The sequence below is a fragment of the Zootoca vivipara genome, chromosome 3 (assembly GCF_963506605.1).
Source record: "Zootoca vivipara chromosome 3, rZooViv1.1, whole genome shotgun sequence".
NCBI classification, from domain to species: Eukaryota; Metazoa; Chordata; class Lepidosauria; order Squamata; family Lacertidae; genus Zootoca; species Zootoca vivipara.
Window position 1 is genome coordinate 73,475,240 of NC_083278.1, and position 27,185 is coordinate 73,502,424.

The 27,185-nt window shown below is 43.2% G+C and overlaps 1 long non-coding RNA gene across 1 annotated transcript in view; it reads right to left on the reverse strand.

The window, feature by feature from the left end:
- The window catches only part of LOC132591909 (uncharacterized), a 59,594-nt gene extending 35,412 nt beyond the window's left edge, over window positions 1-24,182 (reverse strand). Inside the window, exons 1-2 of the long non-coding RNA XR_009557370.1 lie at window positions 23,636-24,182; window positions 23,078-23,318 (exon numbers count right to left, since the gene is read on the reverse strand). This is a non-coding gene — a long non-coding RNA (uncharacterized LOC132591909). The remainder of the gene's footprint in view (window positions 1-23,077; window positions 23,319-23,635) is intronic.
- Between the last annotated feature and the right edge of the window lie 3,003 nt (window positions 24,183-27,185).

Below are 27,185 nucleotides of genomic sequence, written 5' to 3' on the forward strand. Positions count from 1 at the left end.
GGCTTCAGTCAAGTGGGATGGACATCAGCCCTCCTTGCAAGAGGTCATTCTCATGCCCTCATGCTCCCAAACACATTTGTGTAGGTATGTAAAACTGGCAGAAAGTGATTCATGGTGTGTTGCATAAGAAGCTGCCTTATACTGAGTCAGAGCAACAGTCCATGTATCTCATTATTACCTACACTGACTGGCAGCAGTTCTCCACAGTTTCAGGCAGGAATTTCTCCCAGCCTTACCTGGAGATGCCAGGGATTGAAGCTGGTACCCTCTGCCCAATGGATGCTCTATCACTGTGTTGCATCCTTCCTCCAGTTACTGCACTGGGGCCAGTTATTAACTGGGGGAGACTGATAATTGTTATGAAGGCCATGGAATCTCAAATTTTCCCTAAGGGGTCACCCTTATATCTGGAAGTTCCAGAAGTTCAGAAACCTCAATGCCACATTCTGGCTGTAGGTCTACAAACACTCTCTGGGTGTCTGTTGTGCAGTGGGATTATTTATCTTACCAGTCACAGCATGGTAAGTCAGCCAGCACATGGATTCCATTTTTAGTTGCCGGAATTCAGCTTGAATCTCCACTTAAAAACAACAACTCACACAGTACTTCATAAATCAGAGGTGTTATTTGACGTTTTCCTTTTAGTGCAGGTATATGAAAAGCTGCTTTTGTAGCTTTGTAGAATGTTGACAGTTAAGCCCATATGAGATCCTTGGAGGCCTCTGCTGCTATATGGATTCAGGACTATTGATTACTGGTAGGTATTTTTTTTTAAATCCACATGGATTTCCTTTTGCGACGCAAAGGAGTCCTGTGGCACCTTGAAGACTAACAAAATGTAGGACAGCATGAGCTTTCACAAGCAAGACACGAGTATGGTATAACATTTCACATGTGTATTCTTTCAGGAATCATTCCTAATGCACCCCCCCCCATGAAGAGAATCATTGTTAAGACTTGCTAATACATAACTAAACAAGCCTTTTCCTGCATTTGACATGAGCTGTTCCTGAGTACCAGCCACAAGCTAAGATAGCAGGCTTTACAATGGCTGCTTTCGCATTTCTCTCTGCTCTTCTGACATGATTGGGAAGACTCTGGAAGCTTCCACTCTTGTTTAGCCCCAGTTTACTGTGTTGTAAGGACTAAGAAAATCTGGTTCACATTATCTATGTTTAGTTCCGAGCATGTCAACTTCAGACCATAGTTACTGAAACTGGCATGTCAAACTAAGCATTGTTAAAATTAACCACAGTTCTAGCACTGGACAGCCTGGAAAGTTGTGGTCAGGCAAGAGTGGGAGCGAGAGTTTCCAAACTCCAAACTCTTCCTTCCAGCTGGGTGGGAGGACTTGCTGCAGCTTGTTCCTACTTGTTCACATCACACTATATTGTGGTTTAGTGTGCTGTGAAAACACAGGCAAGATGTAGGGGCCTGGCTCTAATTATCAAAGTGGGTATGAAGTGACTAAAAATAAATTTTTTAAAGTGTGCAACATAATTTACAGGAAGTCTCATTTTCAAAGCAATTATTAGCCGAATTGCTTATATTTAAACCAGCCTTCTCTTTTAATAAGCAAAGCACATTCAATGCCAAGTGTTCTTTGTTTTAGAAAAACAGCATGTATAACTAAGTCACAAAGGCTTTAGAAATTGACAGTATTTGGTGGCTGGGGTTCTTCCCCCCCCTCTTCCTGTGTGTGTGTGCTTTTGCTTATGAGAAAACCACAAAATTTGGATTAAGATGGACTCCCTGTAAACCTTTCGTCACTACATGCCTGCTAGAAATGTTAGCCCACAGTTGGAGGCAGATAATCCACTGGAGCACACCATGATGCTAAGCTACTATAAAAATAGCTTTTAAGTCCAAACTTCAGAGCAGATGTCAGCCTGTGAAGTCCCTTTCAACTACAAAGTGAATGGCTCAAATCAATCTCACATAAACAAGAAAAAATAAACTACAAATACAAATCAGTCCGAAACTGACACAAGGTAGGGGGAAGTGAAGCAAGGCTTTATATCTCTAAAAATTTCACCTTTGAAAGCACTGTATGTACACCAATATGTCATCTCTCCTTTGTTTGGACTTCTCGGTTAATTCTCCTTTGTCACTGGATCTGTGGTGGGATGCCAAAAGGCAGCACAGGAAAACAAGGACCCAGAGTTTGCTCATCAAAATGTATGCGTTTGAAACGGAAAGATCTTCCATACAAATGACAAGAAAGAGGTAGCCAAATAAAGTTTCAGAATGGAACACATCTGAATATGTCAGAAGACATTCAGGGTGAATAAACATGATTTTTTAAAAAAACAACTTACACTTAAGGACCCTTTACAATGACTTGGTTTGAAATACCAGAATGTAATATAAACAAACATATCAAATTCTGTGAGCAAATCCACAACCTCCTTTCAAATGTATTGAAGCAAATACTGCTTTTTTAATGTAGAAAAATGAAAAATGAATCAGGGATCAAAAATGTCACTGCTGAGGTCAAGCATTAGAAATACAACACACACACAGTCCATGTGTTTCATTTATCGTTGTGTGCAAGTTTGTAATAGTTCTACTCTTTTGGACAAACAGTGCTTTTTTAAAACATTCCATGTCAGAGAGAAACACAGTTATGTTCTTGATTCTAAAAAATTCCAGCTTCAATCCTGTACCCACTTTCCTGGGAGTAAGCATTACTGAACTCAGTGGGATTTACCATTGAATTGACACGTACAGAATACCCTCCAAATGACCCAATTTTCCAGGGACAGTCCCAGAATTAAGACAGCCATCCTGGCTTCTGATTTGATCCCGGAATGTCTGGCAGTGGGGCTATTGCCAACTGAGCCAGGCAGAGGGGAAAGAAGCCTTTAATAGAGAATTTGATTTACACCACCTTTTTAGCCAGTGTTAGTTCCACCAGGCTGGCAGGTCAAGTGACTGAGCTGAAATATATTTGGAATACAGTAGATGTCTCTCCTCAAATGCCCCTGGAACACTGCCTTAGGGGGACTTACAGCAGTGGAAGTTCTGCCAGCTTAAGTTCCAGCATAGCCTCAGCTCAGCAGGGTTGAGAAACCGGGCTGGTGTATCACCGGTGGAGCTGGGGTGTGGGAGTTATGCTGCTGTAGCCCCGGCTAAGCCCCAACTCAGCTGGCACAACCCACCTATTCCAAACCTGCTCATCTTGGCAGGTCTCAGGTCTGGATTGAGCTGTAAACCACTTTGCTTACTGTTCTTACACTCACAAGAGCCAAACAGAAATGCTTCAGTTCACAATTGTTCCTCTAAGAAAATAAAGCATCCACAGTACAAAAAGGATGTTGGATACATAACCAGGGAGGAGGCCTTGTTGGTGGGCTTTGATTTATACTCCTACATAGTACAATGGCTCCGTTTAATTGCAAACATATATTTCAGTTGTTATAACAACTAATGAGTACATGCTGTTCAGGATCTATGTAGATTAGAAAGCGGAAAGCTTGATTTAAACTCATTATTTAAATTGTTTCTTGGAATTTAAAATGGAACGGCTTTGATTTAAAACAGTCCATTCTTGAGACACATATGCAGGAATAGGTGGAACAGGCCAGTTCAACAGCAAATATGTTTGATGGACCCAGATCAACACTGACCCCCCCAGTCCAATCAAAACCCTACACATGACACCACTCAGTGTCAAGCCAAAGCCCCCCATCCCAAGGCTGTCCTGGGACTTGCTTTGCTTGTATAGGTTGTGGGGATGTTAAGGATAGTAGGAGAGGATATATTGATTAAGTACTATCCTTCCTTCACTCACGCTAGTGAGTCATGTAGCAGAGCAGATTCCCTTCAATACAGCAGGAAGCTAGTTTGCATATTCATGTGAATCTCTTTAGTTAAGCAATCCAGTCTGGCTTGCCCAGAAGGATGATTCCTGGTCTCGCCTTTTATCCCTCTTAAAAGAATAAAGACTCAAAAGTCTTTCCTTAAAAGTAACAAGAGGTTTACTCACATTCAGTTCACAGTATGATCACTGAAGGCAAGCTTTAACTTGTAATTACGGTACATAAAAAAATGTGAGTTTGTCTCATATTGGGATTGAGCCCATGTGCTGCTGGCTGAGAGCCAGCAGATAGCAAAATACAAATTCCAAGAACAGCATCAAGAGAACAAAATGGCTGCAGGAGAGCAGCATGGCATCAAGAGAAAGATGGCTGCGTGACTCGGCTCTTTTATGGAGTCAGCCAGAGTCATGCCTATCAGCCTGGTCACATGCAATGGGAGGACACTTCAGACTAGTGGAACAGGAAGTTATACTGGCTGGAGTAACACTCCCCTGTCTGTGTCCACTCTAGGGAAACAATGAATGTTGTATTTGACTGCTCCAATGGATTACATCCCACATAGGTAACTTGCAATTTACACACATTTAACTTGTGCGTATTTGGCTTTATGCACTTGGGGGGGAAATTTAAAAAGGGGGTGGGCATCTAGGAAAAAAGACGATGGCAATCCCACCCACCATTGAACACAATGCATTTTGAATATACATGATTTTGGCTTTACGCTCTATTCCCGGTACATAACCTCTGTGTAATTTGACAGTCACCTGTACAACAAGCCACTGCTCCAACACAATGTAATGTCATCATGTTATGTGCTACACTACAGAAGTCTTCCTGCATGCGCACAGGCTCAAAACCTAAAAGTATCTGAAATCATTGGATCTGGCAAAATTCTACTCTGGTAAAAATTTCTGTTCCTGCCAGTGCGGCTGAATCAGTTTGGAGGAATAAATATTACATGGGGCAGGGGAATTAATTCATCAGTAACATAGTTCTTTTGTCCATTACTCTTTGACCTCACACCTTTTAATTCAATATTGCTTCTTCAGAAAATTCCCCATTGCCTTTCACTTATTTAACGTGCAACATTTCTGGAATGAAAGAGACTTGATTGGCAAGATTAGATTAATCAGGGTCACCCTTTTGATTGATTTCACTTTTTTTGCACCAAAAACTTCCCTAAGAATAGCATTTTAAAGGAAGCATGGGGTGCATAGCATTTTCTTAGGTATTCTTGACAAGCACTTGCATTAATTCCCATTGACAACTTACAACACTGTATTAAAAAAGTTTTGACATATCTACAGACAGATACCCAGCTAACTCCAAAGTGGATGCTTTCTTCCTATTTCTCCACACACACACCAATCTTTAAAAATTATTTTGTATGGATGAGATTTGCTGAGTCCACTCAGTGATCCTGTCATTCTCCACAAATTGTCTCCAGCATTCATTGGGGATGCCAATTTCAGTTAAATAACATTACCAAAATATAATAATCTCAGACATTGGATGTCTGGTGTAGTTATTCCATTGCCAGTATGGTGTAGAGCAGGCACCCCCAAACTGCGGCCCTCCAGATGTTTTGGCCTACAACTCCCATAATCCCTAGCTAACAGTCCCAGTGGTCAGGGATAATGGGAATTGTAGTCCAAAACATCTGGAGGGCCGAAGTTTGGGGGTGCCTGGTGTAGAGGATTGTGTGTGGCATACAATGGTGCAAGGGGCAACACAATGCAGGGTGATAGAGCAGCAGACATTTCAAGATTAAAATCTTTGCTTATATATGAAGCTCACTGAGCAAATCTAAGGCCAGTCACACATTCCCACCAAAACTACTTCACAGGACTGTTGTAAACTGGATGACCTCCATGAATGCTGCACTGAGCTTCTTGGAGGAGGGATGGGATACAAATATGAGAAAGAAAGAGGCAAAAAAGACAAGTGATCTCTATTAATTTTTCAGTGAGAAAGGATGGTTTCATGGACCTTTCTTGGGCTGAAAATGTATAATCTCAAGATCATTTCCTATGCTGTTAAAGCCATAGAATTGTCATTTCTCTGTGACTGCTTCTTCTGGTAGAGTTTGGTAGACAGAATCATCTGAGAGTAACACAGATCTATCATAATGGTAGTAGAACTACCAAGCCACTGACGCTGGCGAACTGAGTAGCCATGTAGCCCTAAAGACCCCATATAGAGTTTGACTCACACCCATGACAAGCAATCATTGTCAGGCTGAGTGACTGCCATTTGGGTCCCTGGTCCCTGCTTCCACCAGGGAAGAGTGAAGTATAATTATGTGAAAAGGCACTTGCATGCTATTTTTCTCATCACAAGGCCACATCTTAGTATGCCATGGCTTCAGCCACTTCCCAGTCCCTTGCGGTTCCAAAAGAAGTCAAAGGCATTTTGTCCAAGGTGTGAACTTTCAGCTGGGACAATAAATTCTAGACAACAGAGGTCTTGTAAGGTGCTTCAGGACAGCACCCACCCCAGCTAAAATTGGAGAAAGAATTCCTAAGAGCAAGTAGAGGCATGTAAGTGAATATGGAAAGAGGTGTTCCCATTAGTAATTAATCTACTTAGTGTGGTGTCTGAAATACAATGGGACTTACAAATTGGTGTTGGGTGTTTTGTTTGTGTGTGTGCATGTGAATATGAAAGGAAGACTCCTACATTCAGTAACAAAGGGTGATTTCTCATGGTAAACTGGATGGGTGGAACTCCTTGACACATTTGCAACCCAGGGCCCATTCATCATGCTTCTGAACCACAAAAGGGATTTGGGAATCCATCAAAAATATCAGGAAATAGGAGGGAATCCTGTTTGTTACCCAATGACTGAAGCAATCTACATTGACTCTCCTCTTAACATTCATATTGGCATGCAGAAAAGAATGAGGTTGCTGAATCATAGATTCTCTGCAAAGTTCCAGAAGCCATGTGTCACTCTTCTTTCAGCAAAATCGGGCACGCCATAACCTGAAAGGCCAGCCCTTAACTATTATGCGGCTCTGATCTTTTCCTTATTCAGGAGAGACTCCCATGGACTTTAGGGAAATCTTTGCTTGTATATGCAACTTGATATTTGACCCCAGATATTTTTGAAATATTGTTGCTTGAGAAGAGACATACAGCACCTCCCCAAGTTAAATGTTGACATCCATAAATTCTCAGCCTGTGGGAAATGAGGAACTCAAAGTCAGCATAAATAAAACTGACTATTTGAATTAGAGCAATGCTTTTTCTGTGTGGAAAATGCATGGAAAGGGTCTACTCTGGACAACAAGATCAGTGGAGGGTGTTGGAGAATGATGCAGCTTCTGGTCCACTCCAGAGTCTGTTGGACGGAAGGGCTAGACTGCACCTGCTTGCCTGTGCTCAGTGGGCTACACTAATAACTGAAAGAGGTTGGAAGGTGTCTGGAGTTGATGTTCTGGCCTTAACACATTTCAGGCTGCATGTCTGATAAACGCATATCCAACCCATACTTTGATGTATATCAATCGTCAGCTTGATTAAATGGAACACAGATGGAACAGCAAACACCTTGTGGATGCAGGTGGTCAAAAATTTAGTTGTAGAAAAAAGTTAATGAACATCTGAATCTAGGGATGGGCAAATCTTACAATTTCAGTTTCTCTCAATTTCCCTGTTACGTGTACTTTCATAACTGCAAGAAGTTAGGTTTACTAAAAAAAAAAAGAGTGGATTTGTTGCACTAGGACTAGGGGCAGCAGAACACTTTAACTCATTTTAATTGCACGAGCTAAAATTTGCAGTATGCACTCGAATCCCTCCCACAAAATACTGAGTCTGGAGGTAATTTAGGTGGCTTCTTCAAACCCTTTATGTTGAGATGGGCCTCCAAACCAACAATCGGAGATAGTTGCAACTGCAGGGAATCGGTTCCATTTCATCAAATGGGAGATATTTTTGAGCAAATATTTTATCTGTTGGGCTCATTTCAGCCCCTGATACTTTAAAACTCAGCACAAGGGCACTCTGTGATACATTTTTATTTATCTTGGTGCACAGAGGTGCAAGCATTGAAAGAACTGAAAAGCTCACATTCCTGAAGCCAAATCTGAAACAATAGTATCTTTTGCAAATGCCTTTTTCCTTTTCTTGCACGCTGACAAAGCTTCCTTTTAGAAAATGCCTGCAGTGGTGCTACATCAATATGAAGGACATTTCATGTGAAGAAAGTACATGCCTTTCACTTAGTAATAAGTAGAATGCTTACTTGGTGCACAAAACAGCCCCCATATGGAGCATCTCTAAAATGCCTTTTTGTGGCACCTTTCTCTGTGCACCAGAACCATTTCTGTGTTTGAGGGGATTTTCTCCATAGCAACCTCTCCCTCCAGAGGCTGTGGCTAAAATTTTTGAACACACAGAGCAAGCCATCACATATAAACTGGCAGTGGTTTCCACATGTAACTGCCACAGGGACCAATGATACCGTGCCTTTTGAATGTATGCGTCAGCCCTTTCTGTCTGGCGCAATACGACCTTGGAAAGGTCACTGTTGTACAAGAGAGAGTTCCCTATAAGCTTTTCAATAGAAACCATGGAAAAATGCATGTCCCTGCCAAAATCAGATTCCTTATACTTACTATTAACCACATCTGTCAGAGCAAGGGAACGAGCAGCTATTGCTCCATTGCTCTCATATCAATTCACTGAAATGTGTGCAAACTCGACAGCACCTGATTCTTATCACCGAGACGGTGCTTAAAAAAACAAATCACTCAAATGGCCAAATGTTCAGGTCATTCTTAAGCCCAAGAAGATCATGACCCCAACAGTACATTAGAACAGATTATGTGGTTACGGCTCTAATGTAAATGCTTGTATTATTTTCTTGATATGTAAGCAATACTTTCTCCAAAACTACAAAAGCACATTTTTTCCTGGGTGTTAATTTTGCAAATCTGAAGTCATAGCAACTAACATTGCACACAGGGGAAAGGTTTTCTCTTCCTCCAATGCTGAGAAACATTTAATTATCACGACACACACACAAAGACTGGGTGTGGGAATTTTCTGAATATTTCACCCTTCCCCCAGCAGAGTTTCCGCTTCTGTGTCAGGTAACCCAAGGCACAGGAGTTATACTAACTAGGAAGTGCAGGCAGGTGATAAAATGCCTGGTGTACTACAATGGTCATATATATATAATCATCCTCGCAAACAGTGTTCCAAGCTCAATGGATTATATATTAGCTATATCAGGAGTAGACAATCTTTTTCTGCCCATGGCCTGCATTCCCCCGGAGGAAACCTGTTGGGGGGGGGCACAAGCCAGTGGAGGGCAGGACCAGAGGAAAACGTGAGTGGGTGGGCGGGACAACTGATGCAATTCTTACCTTTGTAAGTCAGCTCTTCTCCAGTCACATAAAAGCCAGAGGTTTCTGCACACTCACACCCCTAACTCTCCATCCAGGTTGGCAAGAAGAATGACCACAGTTCAAGAATACATTCCAGCCTGGCAAAAGCTTTTGGGGTGGGTGGGTGTGCAGAGGAGTGTGGTCAGAAGAGAGAGGGGCATGATCTGGTCAGGGCCATCTGGGACGACTTGTAAAACTCCAGAAGGCTGCATGTGGGCCTGAGGGCTTCTCACCCCTTGGCTATCCTGTCTAGATGAATACCAGTCCCGAAATGCATTTACACTGATATCCATCCGTCTAAAATTAATTTAACCTATAGATAGTTATACACACCCACATTGCAATTCCCCTTTATCCCATTACTAAGTTAGAGTTACATGTTACTAAGTAACATGATAATGTTAAGGAAAGCTGGTCTTCCTGTGATGGTACTCATGAAGACCAATTCAAACATATTTGTCCTGAGACGGCCTGCAATTCAATGAAGAGCCTTCCTGCACTGATAAATGTTGCGCCTCAAGTGGAGAAATTGGATTCCATTTTCATTCAAAGCCAAATCTAATTGACGCTTTGTGAAACAATGTGAGAACTGAAACACAGCCATCCTTCAAAATTTACACTTAACCAAATTTTATGAAGCACTTCTCCAACCATTGTTTACAAAAATGCACATATTAGGGAAAAGTGAGCCTAAGAATGAATATATTCATTTTAAAAAAAAACATACAAAAATGTATTATAGGAGGGAAAATTGCACCCCTCACAAACTGCAGTTTCCCCTCCAACAAGCTCCCTCCCCCCTTTATCTGTGCTTTGCGTGTTTGGTATGGATGTGACCTGACTGACTGATTTGCAGCCTTTTTCTAAATCCCTATCTTCCTGATTCCATCTCCAGTCATAGGTTTCTTGTTTGTTTAATAGCATTTAAGGTTGATTCCTCTTGATCTTCCTGTTTTCTCTAACAATTTTTCCCATGCACACCTCTTTGTCGCTTGTAATAATCTCTGTAAGCAACTAAACTGCACCTCCCTTCACCCCCTCCTTCCCCAGGTTTATTGTTTTATGCCAACCAATACTGTGGCTTCATTAAAGCCAACAACAAAAGCTGACAATACCGGTATATAGAGTTGCTGACAGCAGAAGCTGCAGGATGCAAATGGAGCCAACATGGACATGGGAGGAAACAGTGCAGTGTTGATGCTGAGCTGCAGGCAACATTCATCAATGGAAATTTCATCAATGGAAAATGCAATAAATCCAGTGACTGGAGAAGTGAATTAAATTTAAGCCCCACTTAGCATCATGGAGCCTGACCAAACACCAGCCTTTTATTTCTTCCTTGGATTGTCCTCACATCTTTCATTTCTCCCTTTTGATGCCTTTGCATCACAAATGTTCAATCTAGAACTATGCAATGCTTCACCTGGGCAAAGAGTGCTTTCAGGTGGGTGTTTATTGTGGGATAGATGAACCTCATGCATGCAAGCTTTTTGCAGTGTCCATACAGTGTTGCTGCCATGAAAATGCCAGCCCATAACATCCTCCCCCCAATTTAATCCCTATTTACCCCTTCCATGGAAAATCTGATAAGTAACAGCAACGACAGTCCAACAAACCATTTGCAAATTAGGCCCCTGTCTGGAAGAAGCCAAATAGGTGCCCAGTGCAACTGCACCAGTTGCACCAGCCTAAAACCGCCTCTGAGGCTCACCTGCCATGATGACAAAAGCAGGGGAATGTCCTTGCTCTGAAGGAGTCATCAAAAGATATAAAATGTATATAGATAACTGCTGAGCCACAAGAAAAACTCTAAAGTCTATATTATGGCAATAAAATCAAGAAAAACAAGAAAAACCTCTAAAGTCTATATTAGGTCAATATATTTATTAGGTCAATTTAGGGCACATTCAGACGTGGGGAATATTGTGTTAGTTTCCCTGATTATAATGCTCATGCTTCTATCCCATTTTCTAACATCCCTTTCACACTGTTGCATTACGGAACTGTGGCTTTTTGACTGGTATACCAGCATGTCATGCTAAATTCCATTCACACCAGGGGGCTTGGTACAACAAGCATCACAGGACCTTGTCACCATTTTCCCACCCTTTTCGCACATGCACACTTCTGTTTCCCCATGATTTATCTATGAAAACAGAAAGAAAAAACAATGTACACCAGTATACTGCCCCAGATTTTGTCACCTTACACTGGCAATTTTCTGGGGTGATGGGGTTTCAAATGAATTGTTTCTAGAACCAATTAACATGGAATTGAGTGCTACACTCCTACTATATTCCCCTTGATTTCCAGAAGTGGTTTTTACACCATGTAAAAGCCCCAATATAATATGGAAATGAGCAATTAGGGAAATGTAATATACAGTCATGTGAATTCAGTCCAAAACGTCACAAAATAGTGTGCAAGTTTACAAGTCCCCCACAATTCTTGACAGTAAACAATGCAAGAGTAAGGAGAGAGAGAGGAAACAGGCTGGCTAGTGGTGAATCACAGTGTTCAGATGGTATTTGGGAGGAGGCAGGAGACATTCTAGTTAGGCTCTATCAGGTACTAAGCAGGTTTCAGTTGGGATCAAAGATTCCTGGGGGAAAGGAACATCACTGTTCACCCATCTTTGGGAATATAGAATTCAGAGGTTGCTCATGCTCAGGTCTGTCTTCATCTTGGTAGGAAGAAAATTGGAATGAAGAGACACTTAAAAACAGCATAAACAGATGTCTTGCAGTCTTGTCTAATTAGACTCTGAGTTACCAGCAAAGTGGAGGATATACACACATAAAAACATTTTGGGTATTTAATACTCATATATAATATGGCTATTTTTTTACAGGATCCTAATGCAAATTGTCCCCACTGGAAAAGTGTACAATGTTGCTGATGGCATTTTCCTTTCTTCCTGGCAGGGCTCCTCTGCTTTTAATAGCCAGAAATTCAACAGGTGTGACTTTTCCTAAAAGGGACGTGCAGTCACGGAAACAGCTTCACTTGCTGTGCAGTTGTTAAAGGTGCAAGAGGCCAGCCGGAGTTGGGGCAGAAGGAGAGGCCATCCTAATGACATTTTGGAATAACAGGCATGCCGTACACAATCATCCTTTCTATCTGAGATGTTCTGCCTCTCCCAGCAGCCACCAAAAAGCAGCACTTGACTTGAGATGCTGTAATATCCAGAAGGATCATTTAATTAGCCAGCTATTAGCTAATCAGTTAAAAGGGAGACAGTTAATTTAAACAAAAACAACTTCAATCAGCTGACATCTCCCAACCTTCTTTAATAAGCTGTAATTGCATCTGCTCTTCGTTCACCTCGACATGATTAAAGCTTGCTTTCCTTTCAAACTTCCGGGAGATCATTCAGCAAAGCCTGGCAGACATGACCAGGCAAATGAAGAAATACAAGCCCTCGCCTGACTCACCAAGACACAGTTTTATACTCATCTAAAGTGCCAAGCCTCCAGTTCACCAATCTGAGAAGCACAGGAGGTCACAATCAAGCATGGAGCAGGAGCACTTAAGGCCTATCACCTCAGGAAAGCTCTTCTCTCACAGAGGTAGACTTCAAGTCCCACCTGATGAATATGACACACCTGTTGAGCATCCTTTGACTTCCTGGGACAGGAGATTTCCCTCCCAAAGGCTGACCTGTTTCTTCTGGCATATACTAAATAGATGCAACAGTTATCCTTCCTTTCCTCTCCCACAGTCAGTTCTTCCTTCACACACAACAGCTAAACATTTCAGGCGCAAGACATAGGCAACTGAGTGGCTGGGTCATCATCAATGGTGCTTCACAAAGATATCAGTAAAGGTGCTAGATTCTGGAGAAAAACTAGGGGTATTGTCTTAGCGAGCATTGTGCTGTATTTTGTACTTGTTTTATGAATGTAATGTTATCATTGATTTTTCTGCTGTTCACCACCAGTTCTGGGCACCACAATTTAAGAAGGGCATTGACGAGCTGGAACATGTGCAGAGGAGAGTGATTAAAATGATCAAGGGTCTGGAAACCAAGCCTTATGAGGAGCGGTTGAGGGAGTTGCGTATGCTTACCCTGGATTAGAGGAGACTGAGAGGAGGTATGATAGTCATCTTCAAATATCTAAAGGTCTGTCACATGGAGGATGGAGCGAGCTTGTTTTCTTCTGCTCCAGAGGGTAGGACCCAAACCAATGGCTTCAGGTTATAAGAAAGGAGATTCTGACTAAAGATCAGGAAGAACTTTCTGGTACTCAGAGCTGTTTGGCAGTGGAATGGACTCCCTCGGATGTTTTTAAGCAGAAGTTGAACGGCCATCTGTCATAGATGCTTTAGTTGAGATTCCTGCATTACAGGGAGTTGGACTAGATGACTCTTGGGGTCCCTTCCAACTCTACAATTCTAAGATTCTGTGTAAAGCAATTAAAGGTTGTTTTTGTTAAGCAGTACAGTATAGAAATCTTGTTTCCCACTATAAATCATCACTCAATAACTCACAACAAATCATGTGACCTATTTCCATTAAAAGCATTTTGTTGGAGGAGATGTTAAAGCTCTGGTAATAGTTTGATCTGTCGAGTTTGCTTCACACACAAAAGTTTTCAGGGAATGTTGGCTGCCATTGAGGGAGAGACATTGCATGTGTGAATGTGCCTTAGCAGGATAAAACAGCAACTAGTAAGCCCTTTCAGGATGGCATACACAGATCAAGAGACAGATGGATGTGTTGATTTGCAGTAAAATAATAGCATGGTGGAGATAAGTTTCCTTATAGTCTACTTGAGAAATAAATCCCACAAAAACGATCCAATAATTAATGAGGCAGGAAACATGGTTAGATGTCACCTTCCTCCCATAGAGCGTAACCCTAAATATTTGGAGAAGCCAGCCACCTATTAACCACAGCATTATATACTTACATTAGATGCGGTTTTAAACAGATGGCTGCAATCTTTTGGTTTGCAGCATGCCATATTTTCATATACTTCTTCCATGACATCAGTATCAGTGCATGGAGATGAAGGCCCCTCGTTTCCCTGAAGCAGCCAACTTCAAAAATGAACAGTAAAGCAGCAGCCACAGCAGTCGCCACAAAGGCAACATTTGAATCATGGCAAGTAGCAGGGAGAAAACAAGCTTCTCTCAAGTTCAAATGAGACACAAGAGAAGCTTTTAAAAAGGTATTAATGCTGGGAAATGGTTTGATCTTGACTGAAACCACATTGCAAACTAAATGAACTACAAAGGCAAAAGGATTAGGCTGGCCCAGATTGAATTTATTAAAAACAGCTTCAGGGTTCAGCAAAAAGCATCTCTGCTGGCAATCTCCCATTCAGAAAGAAAAAGGAATTGGGACATAACACTAATTTCACACCAGCTGGAGATGAGATGTGGATGGGGCTCTCCTAAAGTGTGCTAACTTACAAGAACGGAAGACAGAGGACTAATTTACAGCTGGATGCCCAGGAGATCCAGGGGCACTTACTGCTGGCCATGCACCTAATTGATCGCCTGACTGCTCCATTCCTCAGCTCCCCTGATTCTTGAGGCGAGATGCTTTGCCACTGGCCCTGCCACAACTTCAAATCATTCCCAAGCCACTCCTGCAAAAGGGGTTGTGGGAGAGCTTCACCACAATGAGGAAAACCACAACCCACATTTCCCTATACTGTACCAATATTTGCAATGGTGCATTAAACATGGCTTGGCTTGCTAGCTTTGCTCCAGATGAAGCCAAAGGTGCGACATTTGCTACTGCAGACATTGTAAACTGGTGTCACAGGAGACTGGCATGGTGCTTAATTTATGGTGTACAATAGAAGGGGAGGAGGAAGCATGAAGGCACAAGGTTCACCCTCAGTCTGAAAAACCATGGTTTGTAAGATGAAGATTGTTATGGATGCAGTCTTGTAGCTTTCCAGGTGGAATACGTCCCTCTTTCCACTGTGCACTGTTTTGGCAGTTCTTCCCCCCCCCCCAAGCCAATTGGGGTGGTGGTGGTCAAGGGAGGGCAAAGCCCCATTGTGCAAGCAGAAGTCCTTCCACAGGGTTTCCACTGAAGGAGCTGGATAGGTGAATCCTACCTTATGTCTGAACCAGGTCTTTATATTTTCATTAGGTTCTGACTGAACATTTACTGGAATCATTATTCTAACAAGTAATTTTATTTGTTGGAAGCCATCTTGGGAGATTCAAGAGCCTGAAGCATGGAATGTGGCCTGTTAAAAAGATATAACTGCTGGGCTTTTGAATGTGTGCCAGTGAAAACGCTCTCCTTTTCTGCAAACTTAAGTTACAGGGAATGGTTTTTCAGACTATGCCTTGGAGAATATGAAGAATAGCTGCTGCAGCACACAGCTGGTCTTGCCCCTAAATGACACGGGCAACATTTTTGGGTTGGGTACTGGAAATGCCAGCTGTGGCTCATTAAAGTTATACTACCTTTTCTGCAATGCTATTTTGTCTGGCCAGAGTAATGCAGGAGCCAGGAACAGCTAATGAGAGATGAAGGACAAATCCATCTTAAACCACACAAATACCCACTGATATATCGCATAATATAAATTATACTGGGTTTTTTGTTTTTAAAGATAGGATCATTAGCCATATTCAGAACAAAGGCTGTGAGAAGCACCCTTTTCTTTAGGCAGGTGTTTCAGGCCAATGCTGTATAGAATGTAAGAGATTGGAAATGCTTTCAAAAGCCTCTGTTGGGAGCAACTGAGACCTTTCATTCATCTCTGGCAAAATTGTAAACATCGTGGTACAGTCTACAATAACAACACGGTCACTTTAACACCCCCCCCCCCCGAAAGCCTCTGCACTCTTCTGGCAATCTTTGTTTTATGTGGAGGAGCCAAGCACTGCAGAGCAGAATCAATGAACCTTGAGAAATCTCTGAGTTCATACAGCTGGACTCTCGTGGGAAGAGATCAGGGCAGAGGAGAGGGCAAAAGCAAGGGGGCAAAAGGAAAGTAGAAAAATAGAGACAGCATTCTCTAATTTTTGTTTGTCAGCCAGATTTATTTATTACTTGCCTGTGTATATGCTCTATCCATCAAGATTTAAGCAGGGATTTTTTTGCAGTACGTTCAACATGTGATATTGTAGGACCTATAAGCATTTCATAGAAAAAACATATAAATACTGTGGGGGGCATTTATTGTTTTTGTTTGTTAATGTAATGCATATATATATGTAAACTGCCCTGTGATCCTCAAATGAAGGGTGGTTTAGAAATTTTACTACTACTAATTTCCTCCTCCTCCTATTATTATTATTTATTTATACCCCGCCCATCTGGCTGGGTTTTCCCCGCCACTCTGGGCGGCTTCCAACAAATACCCAAATACATTAAAATATCACAGATTAAAAACTTCCCTAAACAGGGCTGCCTTTAGGTTTTTTTCTAAATGTCAGGTAGTTGTTTATCTCCTTGACCTCTGATGGAAGGGCGTTCCACAGGGCGGGCACTACTACTGAGAAGGCCCTCTGCCTGGTTCCCTGTAGCTTTGCTTCTCGCAGTGAGGGAACCGCCAGAAGGCCCTCCACGCTGGATCTCAGTGTCCGGGCTGAACAATGGGGGTGGAGACGCTCCTTCAGGTATATAGGACTGAGGCCGTGTGGGGCTTTAAAGGTCAGCACCAACACTTTGAATTGTGCTCGGAAACACACATCCTAACACACTTAGGATGCTTCCAGGCACAGTGCGCTTAGTTCTATGGAATGGTTGGTTTCCCAATTTCTGTTGTACCCAGAATTGCAGCCATGCACCTGCACTTCCCTGATACAGATCGCAAAGCTCCCCCCTCCTTCTGCCCATTTATCCTTTAAATTCATAGGTCCCAAGTGGATAGGGTTGCCAGACCTCCATTCCAGCTAATTACAGCACAGATACTCTTGGGTGCAGTGGCTGTTTTGCCATACTCCCCTCCCCTTTCCCAATTAACCTCCATCTCCAAGGTCTGCACTGTGACATTAGTACTTCTCTCTCTCTCTCTCTCTCTCTCTCTCTCTCTCTCTCTCTCTCTCTCTCTCTCTCTCTCTCTCTCTCTCTCTCCCTCCCTCCCTCCCTCCCTCCCTCCCTCCCTCCCTCCCTCCCTCCCTCTCCGTCTCCCTCTCTCTGCTTTGCCAGCATCTTGACACAATTTGCTGTTCCTAAACTAGAGTTTGTAAATTAAACCAAGTAGCCCAGTGCAACATTTTGTCACTGCAACGCTTTGTAGCTGGAAAGCCTAATCTACTTTACCAGGCAGTAAACAAGAGATGGCATCACTGGTGTGCTGCATGGTTCTATTTAAAGGCTCTGTACACAATTTTCTATTGTTGGTGGGTGGGGGGGACTCCTGGCATGCAGCCCTTATTAGTCACACATTTCCTATGAAGAAACAGAGCCTTAATTACAATAACAAGGTTTTCGTCCCTAACATATACAACCCCCACCTAGTTTTCTTTAGAACCTGTTATTTTCAATCATGGACCCAAAAGCAGTATCTAATTATTATAACAGTGTTGTTTCTTTGCAGAATGCAATGAGATTTATTTTTTCCACCAATCTGGAAGGGATTGAGGCTTTTTTTTAAAAAAACACACATTTGGCACAGTGGTTTCCTTGTTCTCCCATTATCTGGAAAGCTAGAATTTGAGACGATTCAAACATAAAACAAAATGATGCTGGAACAATCTCCCCGGCTGTTTTTGTGAAACCCTCAGGCTTGGAACAGAAGTTAGACGTGACAGTGAAAGTCCAGCTACAATAGCTTGTGTTCTAGTTAGACACTAAGGAATAAACCTATTCCCATACAAAACTTGGGTGTTCCTGGATGTGTGAGTATCTGCACCCAGAAAACAATTTTATAATGAGCCATTGTTTCTACTACTCAACAATTTGTTTTATTTATGCCAATTTGTCATTTTAACCCCCCCCCCCAAAATTCCAAGATGTAACCAAAGCACCCAGGGCAAATTTTCATGGTCCTGCAGTGGTCTTTCAACTCTTGTTGACCTTGTTTACCAAGTAGTTGTCAAGGAAACACGTTCAGTCTGTTTTACATTTTCTCCCTTTCTTCAAAGGAATCCTCCCCCCCCCACAAGTGGATTGTAAATCTGGTTCTGAAGGACATTGAGAAAGTCAAATTTCAGTCTCTGTAATACAGTACTTGGTCATTTTTTTAAAAAAGGTTCAGACCTAGGCAAGCCTAAACATTTTGTAGTCCCACATGGCCAAACTATGTGATCCACAACATTGCCAATTATGGCATTATGTGACAGCCCTTTAGAGATTTGAAGATGGCAAGCATAACACTAGGCCATGTGCCATTTACCCTCCTTTAGGAATTGTAAACAGCAGTCACTCCAGCCCTTCTTGGATGTGCTGCTCATGTGGACACTTGTACAGTGGTACCTCTACTTATGAACGCAATCCGTTTCGGGGTGCAGTCCGCACCCCAAAGAAGTCCCTAAGTAGAGTGCTGCTACTGCGCATGTGTGAAGTGGGATAGAGCACTTCTGTGCATGCGCGAAGCATGTAGACCGCTTCTGCGCGTGCGTAACCTGAAAAGCCACAACGTGAAGTAAATGTAACAAGAGGTATGACTGTATGTGGGTAAGGCATGCAGGGATGAGGACCCTAAGTTTAATTTTCCATCACTGCTATCCTTAATGCCCTCCACGAATTGGAGAGGGAAGCCTGAAGCAGGAAACTTCCCCTCCTCATGGAGGCTCCCCACAGGATTGAGAACACTGATTTTTCAGGGTTCTCAATTGAGCAGGGAGCCTGGTTGAGCCAAGGAGCCCCCTCCCACTTCAAAGTTCCCTGTTTCTTAACATCTGAAAAAGCATAAATAGCTCCTCGTCATACATTACTTTGCATGGGTACTTGGGAAAGCAGACATGCTGGCTTTACTAGGCAGGTCAGCATGTTCCTAGCAGCTACAAGAGGCATATTGAAGCCCCTTTGAAAGAAAAAATAAGGGTGTTTGGGCCCTAACCGTTAATTTATGTGCATGGGCTGGTATATTCACAAAGTTTAAAATAGTAACAATAAAACCACAGCAGACTATTTCCCAAATGCCACTGCCATTAATAGCAAAAATAACTGTAAATTCTAATGAAATTACCACAGCCATGTGGGGAATGAGGAGACTGAAAATGATTACAAAGTCTGCAGATAGTTTTGCTGGCTTTTCCAGTCCCTTTGTAAAATTTCCCAGAACCAGAGCAGAAGTTGCACACATCAAGTAGGAGTCCCCTTAATAAGTGTTGCTGGTTTGCCAGACGAATGCTGCTTTTCAAAATCTTAAACCTAGGGCAGCTGAGAGACTAACAAGAGCAGGCCGGTGCTAAAATCAGTATACTGTACCAGAAGAGACAAATATAGTCTGTGGCTTGCCATGGACAAACTAGCAAAGCAAATTCTTGCCCATTTAATAAATGAGATGATTTGGATTCTTATACAGATCACTGACATTTATAACCTTGCTTGTAAATAATGAGACACTGGTTAGATATTTCCCACGTGCCCTTTCCATATGAATTACTCACACACTGAATCAACATGGGAGCAGGACTGGGCTGATTAGCCCAGCCTCCAACATGGCAAACGGTAGCTTGCCCCTGGCATTTGTGTGTACAGTGTGAGCATCTGAAGCTTACAGGCACACCAAGAAAGGGGGGCCGGGAGGCCAGGCTCCCCCCCCCGCAAAATATTTTCAATGAAGGGGCTGGGCCCTCTCAAAGTTCTATGGCAGCCGTGCGCACATGCCTTGCAGCACACTGACGTTACTTGCACACACTGGAGGGGCATGCTGGTGTTGTGCAGCCCAGGCCCCCTCAATCGTGGGGGCAAGGCAGCGTGCATGGCATCACAGAAGTATTTGTGCATCCATGTGGACACCAGGGGCATAGCTGCCAAGTTATCTCTTTTTTACAGGGATTTTCCCTTATGCTGAATAGGCTTCCTCGCGAGAAAAGCGAAAACTTGGCAGCTATGACCAGGGGATGGGGCAAGCCAGAATGTGCGACAATGGAGTAAGGCTTATTAAAAGGGCTTGAGAGAAATATGCTAATCTGGTCAGATACTCTCTCACCTCAAATATTTGGGGAGGGGCACCCCATCCCACCAAACCCATCACTTGTCCATTCACCTCACCCCCTCCCTGCCCATGCCCCCCTCCCTCGCTCAACCCACTTGCTCGCCACTTCCTCCACCTTCTATATTTCTCTGCTGTCTTCTGCCTCCTCCTCAGCCTTGGGATCCACTGTGTGGATTGACTAGGGAGTGATCCGTGTTGCAATCAGCACTGTGGTAACTCCGTGTGACACAAACACAGTTCAGTACCAACTGCCAGCTGGTGCCAGTGGCTTGACCCTGGATGTCTCCAGGGCAGGGGTTCCCAACAAAATTTTCTCGAGGACCCCTCATCGAGCCGCTATTGTGACAAGGACCCCCATTAATTCCTAATCCTAAAATTAAAAAGTGAGAGCCAAATTAAGAGCCTTTTTATATTTTATATTTATACGTTTTTTACAGTTACAACAGAGTACTCCATCAGTATACAGTTAGTTTTAATTTTCAGTTCTTAATGAGATGAGTTAAATGTGTCCTTTGAGTCCATTATTTCTGAAATATTAGGTTCCAAACTTGAAACTTTCACTCTGAAATCCGACCACATGTCGAGCCGATTCCTATATTTGTTTTTCATGAAACACATGGAAGAAAATGCTTGCTCACACCGATATGTGGTTGCAAATGGAAGGATCTTTTTCATTGCCTTATCTCCAAGTTTCTTGTAGTCCTTGCGGCATACAGCAGAACTACTGCCTCTATCTAATTCTAATTTTGCGCTAGACTCTGCTCATGCAGGAAGCGGCCAAAACAAAAAATCTGTTATCATACGAAATATATTTAATATATTTTTTATTCTAATAGGATCTTGAGGACCCCTCTGGCATAGCTCGCGGACCCCTGGGGGTCCCCGGACCACCTGTTGGGAACCACTGCTCCAGGGCACTTGCTGCTTTGCCTTGGCAGAGAAGAATGGGTTTGTGATGCAGAGGCTGAGATAGGAGCACAGTTCAAGCAGCCGTTGCCCATTCTAGTTTGTGCTACTCCATGCCCAGAATTCCAGCCACCACACCACTACAATACTTTGGTTTTGGCAGTATGAACGAGATTAAAAATTTCTGGGATTAAGAAATGTGATAAATTTCACAACCCTGGAGCTATGGAGGTACCAAGAAAAGCCTACAGACCTGGCCGCTTTCTACAAACAGCTGTAAAACTCCACGTGCAATTTCAGGGCCCCAGATTATGCCCAATGACAAAAAAGCAGACAATGAAGCAGACATCTGGAAGCCTTCTTGCCCCCTTGTTCTTTTTAGGTTTCTACTAGTTTATTGCAGGGGGCAGGGAGCCAGATTCCTTTGTCGTTGTTTGTTCTGCATTTTTGAATGCTCACTAAACATCTATTTATTTATTACAATGAACTCTCTTAATTGAATTCCATGGATGACAACAGAGCAGCCCTAAAGATTAATGACTCAATTTGGAGACAAGGGAAAATGCAAAGTGAAATTGATTACATTAATTGTTTCTTTGAGAACCTATCTTGTTCAGCACTATCCCAGGGTGTACTCTCTGTTGCACTGGAACGTCCATGGTGGTCCAGCTACCCGTTTTCTTTAAAGCTTTGGCACTTTGGCATTATATTAGATTTACTTTTAAAGCAATTTCCAAGTCTCTGGCTGACAATAATTGTCCGAAGATTGTGACAGAGAAAATGATAAATGGAGAGGCTTTTTGGAGTGGAAACCTTGGTTATTATTAGATCAGTCGGGGAAAAGAGACAGAGCATGAAATAGAAGATGAGAATGACCCATTACGTTGGCCTTAAACTTGAAGCAACACATCTGTTTCTTAACTTCATGTTCCAGAATTTGGCGAAAGTACACAGCCATCTAAGATTTCCCCCCATTAAAAGGTAGGCCATTGGATTAATAGAGAAGAGACAGGCACTACTGTGCTCTCAGTTTCATATAGATTTCATTTATGATTTCAAATATTACATTTATATATTGTCCCTTTTCCGTGATGGAACTCAAAGTGGCACACATATGATTCCCCTCCCTACCCTGCAGGTCTCCCATGCAAGCACTAAGCAACCACAAGTCTTCTTAGCATTAGCAAAGTTGAGAAATCAGGGGCCTTCAAAACTACATTCATCCTAGGTCTAGTCCAGGCATCCCCAAACTGTGGCCCTCCAGATGTTTTGGCCTACAACTCCCATGATCCCTAGCTAACAGGACCAGTGGTCAGGGAAGATGGCAATTGTAGTCCAAAACATCTGGAGGGCCGAAGTTTGGGGATGCCTGATGTATAGTCTGTTGTGTTTAGCTACAGCTCCTTCCAGGCTTCCTGAGGCTGGGTGTTTCCCTCAGATTTCACATTATCTATTGTGCATCATTCCTTCAGTCATGCTCCAACTAAGCAATTTCCCCCAAACTTCCACACACCCTGCAACTTCTTCCCAAGCCCCGTCTTCCCCACAAAGCTTTTACTGACCCTTGGGTTTACACTAGGGACTCTGCTACATTAGTAAAGGAACAACGATTTGAATGTGTTATAAGCATACAACACCAGATGGCACCAGAGAGCAGAACATTTTTCTATGTAAATTTCCATAGGGTTTGTTCCTTTTGTTATAACTATCTAATTTCTGACTTATAGAGTTTCTTTCCTGTGTGTAAATGTCACCACCACCCCGCCTTTTGTAGGACCATTCATTAACCCACAAACGTTCAGGAGGGAATATATGAAAGGGGGGGGCGATGACAAATTCCAGTAATTTTCAGGTTGGTGGTGCTTACCTTTACATTCACCATAAAACTCTTACAATGGCTTCAAGTGGCAGCTCGGCCGCCCTCAGCAATCCAGCTGCATTCCTGGAAGAGAATGTCCTTCAGGGTCTATGTAACACAGCCTCATTTTCAGGGAAAGAAGATGGCCACCTCCCAAAAAGATTCTGTGATGTGACCGTGTCACTGTCACAGAGCACTTTGTCCCAGGAAGGCAGCCGGCCACATGAAGCGACAGAAAACCCATTTCTTCCTGTGAAAGAGGGGAAGAAACAGGCACAGCACCTATTAACGCACAATTACACTGAAAATTCTTAGTTTGCTGCCCCACAAAGATAACTCCAGTTGTGGGAAGGGGCATTTCCACCCTACCCCTCTGAAATGGCTTAATATTTTGGTCAGACCCAGCCACTACTTTTATTTCCTGCCAAACTGACAGTTCTCTCTTCCCTCGGAGTAACTGTTGGACTTCAGATGCTAAACAGTTGGAATGTATGCAATAACTCTATACTACGGGTATTATTCAACTACGGTAAGTTTTAATCAGCGTAAACCAGCTAATGGACCTACCTTAGTTATGTTCATTCATTTCAATGGATCTACACTGAGTAAAACCAGGCACCCTTTCACATGAGCTCAAGCAACTGGTGTTTTAAGACTTTAAAATAAATATTTTCACTGCCTATGTTCTACTTGAGTGGCTAAATAACAATCTCATCTTAGTGTGGTATCATTTCCTTTGCCATTCAGCTGCATGCCTGCTTTTGCCTGGCCCCCGGTGAGTTCGAGATAACATGCACAGAGATTTGTTCTTTTCAATACTACCGCTGTCAGGTTAGAAAATTTATGACCCAGAAAAGGTGAAGGCTTTATAGGGAGAGGACAATGAATCATTACATGTTCTGAAGGGAAAAGGCCAAGGACATTTTCCCCTGGAACAATAATAGAATCAAGTTCTGATATGACCCAATGATCAGCAGGAATCCCAACCAGATTATGTTACAAAGGTGAGGTTTAAAGGCACAGAAATGGCACAGTGAGACATTTTCTTCAACTGCTAATAGGCTGTTTGAGGGAATATACTCTGTGTTCAGAACTTTGCTCCACCAGCTGTATCCCAAAGAATTTCTGCCCCTGAAGAAGGGAACAAATGTGAAAGGCATTGGGCTCTGTGAGACATGCTTCTATTCGTCTGTTTCTTGCTGTCCCTTTCCCCTTTTCCGTCAAATAAAATAAATTTCTGCACACTGAAAACTAGCATTTCTGGGAGATGGGCAAGAACCCTTTTCTCTGACATCCACTTCTCTGTGAACAGAGGGAATGTTGTTTCTACACAAGAGTAGCAGCAGTCTGGAATGGTTCATACCCAATTTCAGTTTATTACCTCAGCTAGGAGTAGATCTTGGAAACTAGCTTATAGTGTATAGCAGGCATCCCCAAACTGTGACCCTCCAGATGTTTTGGCCTACAACTCCCATGATCCCTAGCCAACAGGATCAGTGGTCAGGGATGATGGGAATTGTAGTCCAAAACATCTGGAGGGGCCAAAGTTTGGGGATGCCTGGTGTATAGTGAGAAATGACACATCATGTGTACAAAAGTGGTCCAGGGACTTGCCTAAATTAGCAGATCTCATTGGCCTGGTTTGCACATAACCATAATGCAGAGATAAGGAAACCATGCCTTACCAAGAATGAGCAAGCATTCTGGTGCAACCTGCTCAAATCACACCCAGGTCCCTCCTTTTGCCCTGCTGGGAGAAAAAAAGCCAGAGCTCTGCTTCATCATTTATGTGATTTTGTCTTGAGGTTTGCTTGAGATAAATGAACCACGAGCATGAGTTCACATGTAATGCCAAGCAAACAAATTCTGATTTGCTTCCTTTCAGTACTGCAAAGGGGGTTGATGCAATATGAGCAGCATGCCCATCGCACTTGCTTGTTCCTACCATAGTAAACCACGGTTTGCACAACTCTGGCTTACAGTTACATGAGGACCTAGCCATTGTGGCACACACACAAAGATGTGGTGGTTTTGTTATAGACCAGGCATCCCCAAACTGTGGCCCTCCAGATGTTTTGGCCTACAACTCCCATGATCCCTAGCTAACAGGATCAGTGGTCTGGGATGATGGGAATTGTAGTCCAAAACATCTGGAGGGACGAAGGTTGGGGATGCCTGTTATAGACTCAGTTATAATCTCAAGCCATATGAGCCTTGGTGGACTTCAGTAACTGGGTAGAACTTAGATCCTCAAATCTTCTTTTCCACACCTGGCTGATCAGCACCGAACCTTTCCCACAACCTTCTGCCCTGCATGGGAACATACACTATATTTCCTCCCATTTGCTTAACATATATGGACTAGCCAATAGGTGACGACAGAGTCTGATGTCAGGGAATTCTGAATTACTGCCCCATGGAGCATAGAGTTCAGAAATGCACCAGGCAGTGGATTTCCACTGAAATGTCTCTCCTGCAGTTCTTTTAGCAATGGCACTAACCCACCAACTTGCCAAAAGTCAAATCAATTTACCAGAAGCCAACTTTTATTATGATGGGAAAAGCAGTGATCCTATTAGAAGTACCATTTCCATCATTATCCCAAAAAGACGCAGCAACAGTGCCGACAGCTGCACCTTAGTTTTTCCTTCAGCTCAATTCCAGATGGACCCTAAATAATAAGAGAAGTGCTGGAAAAAACCCATTGTTTCCTCTGTGAGAAACACACTCCATATTTAAGAGCAACACTCCTGGAGTTTTCCCTCTGCTGGTTTTAGGCTGGCACAGGCAGGGCCGTCTTAAGCATATCTGGCACCCTGGTGCCGTGGTGCGAAGATCCCTCTGGTGCCCCCTCGCCCCGTTTCCCAGCGCGGCTGTCTGGCGGGCGCCCTGGCACCCTGCGCCACCCAGCCTTGCCGTAGGGCACAGGGGCTGTTTCACAACAGTCCTAGTACCAACCTAAAGCTCTTGATGACCTCCTGATGGTTAGGTCTTATGGGCTGCTATGCAAGGTCTGACAACCAGCTGTTCAATGACACTTATAGGCTGTGGGTGGCCTCAGTGGTGGACCTACATTTTGGGGGCCCTGAAACAAACAGCAACGAGGTCGAGGTAACCACTGTTCTCTTCTTCAATAGTTTGTTCCACGACAGATCACCAATCTCTGATTTGCTATTGCTTGGCTTCATGTTGATGGCACAGCTCCTTTGTGTTGCTTGCAGTGACCTCAAAATGAGGGCATTTGTTTATTTATAAAATAAGATCATGTTGTGTCATCATCCCCATTCTTCCACCTGCACACTCTGTGCTAACTATCCTTTCTCTCCAGTGTGTAGTGAAAACCTCGCTAGGAAAAATCTGGATTCTTATATGCAGGGCAGTCTCAAGCAGGTCGGGCGCCCTGGCGCTGAGGGGCGGAGATCGCTCCGTCGCCCCCGCCCTCGCAAGGTGCAGCATGGTTTCCACGCGGCTTCGCTGCACAGTGCCCCGCCTACCGGCCCGGCGCCCTGGCACACCACGCCACCGGGACTCTACCTAGAGCCGGCCCTGCTTATATGTATATTTGTACCTTTGAGTCACAAACACTTCAGGTTACAGACTCTTCTAACCCAGAAGTAGTACCTCGGGTTAAAAACTTTACCTCTGGATGAGAACAGAAATCACATGGCGGCGGTGTGGCAGCAGCGGGAGGCCCCATTAGCTAAAGTGGTACCTCAGGTTAAGAACAGTTTCAGGTTAAGAACAGGCCTCCGGACCGAATCAAGTTCGTAACCAGAGGTACCACTGTATTCCGGCTTCAGATCATAGAAAGGTCCATAGCAAGAATCACATTGACCTTTATTGGCCAACCTTACGAATGAATGAAAATAAGAGAATATAAAGCTTCCCCTTGTTTCAAGAGACTGTAATATTGCCTATGGCAGTTTCCTGCTTACCACCCAGATGTGCTTTAGTGCATTTCTTAGTAAAACGTTCAACTTGGGCCATTAAGTGTAATTCATACGAAGCAGCTGAGCCATCACTCTCGTATGATCTAGTCACCTCTGGAGTGAGATCATCAACTGTCCCCAGCTGTTTAATGTAGATTATCTGATTCAATTAATCTATGAGGAAATAT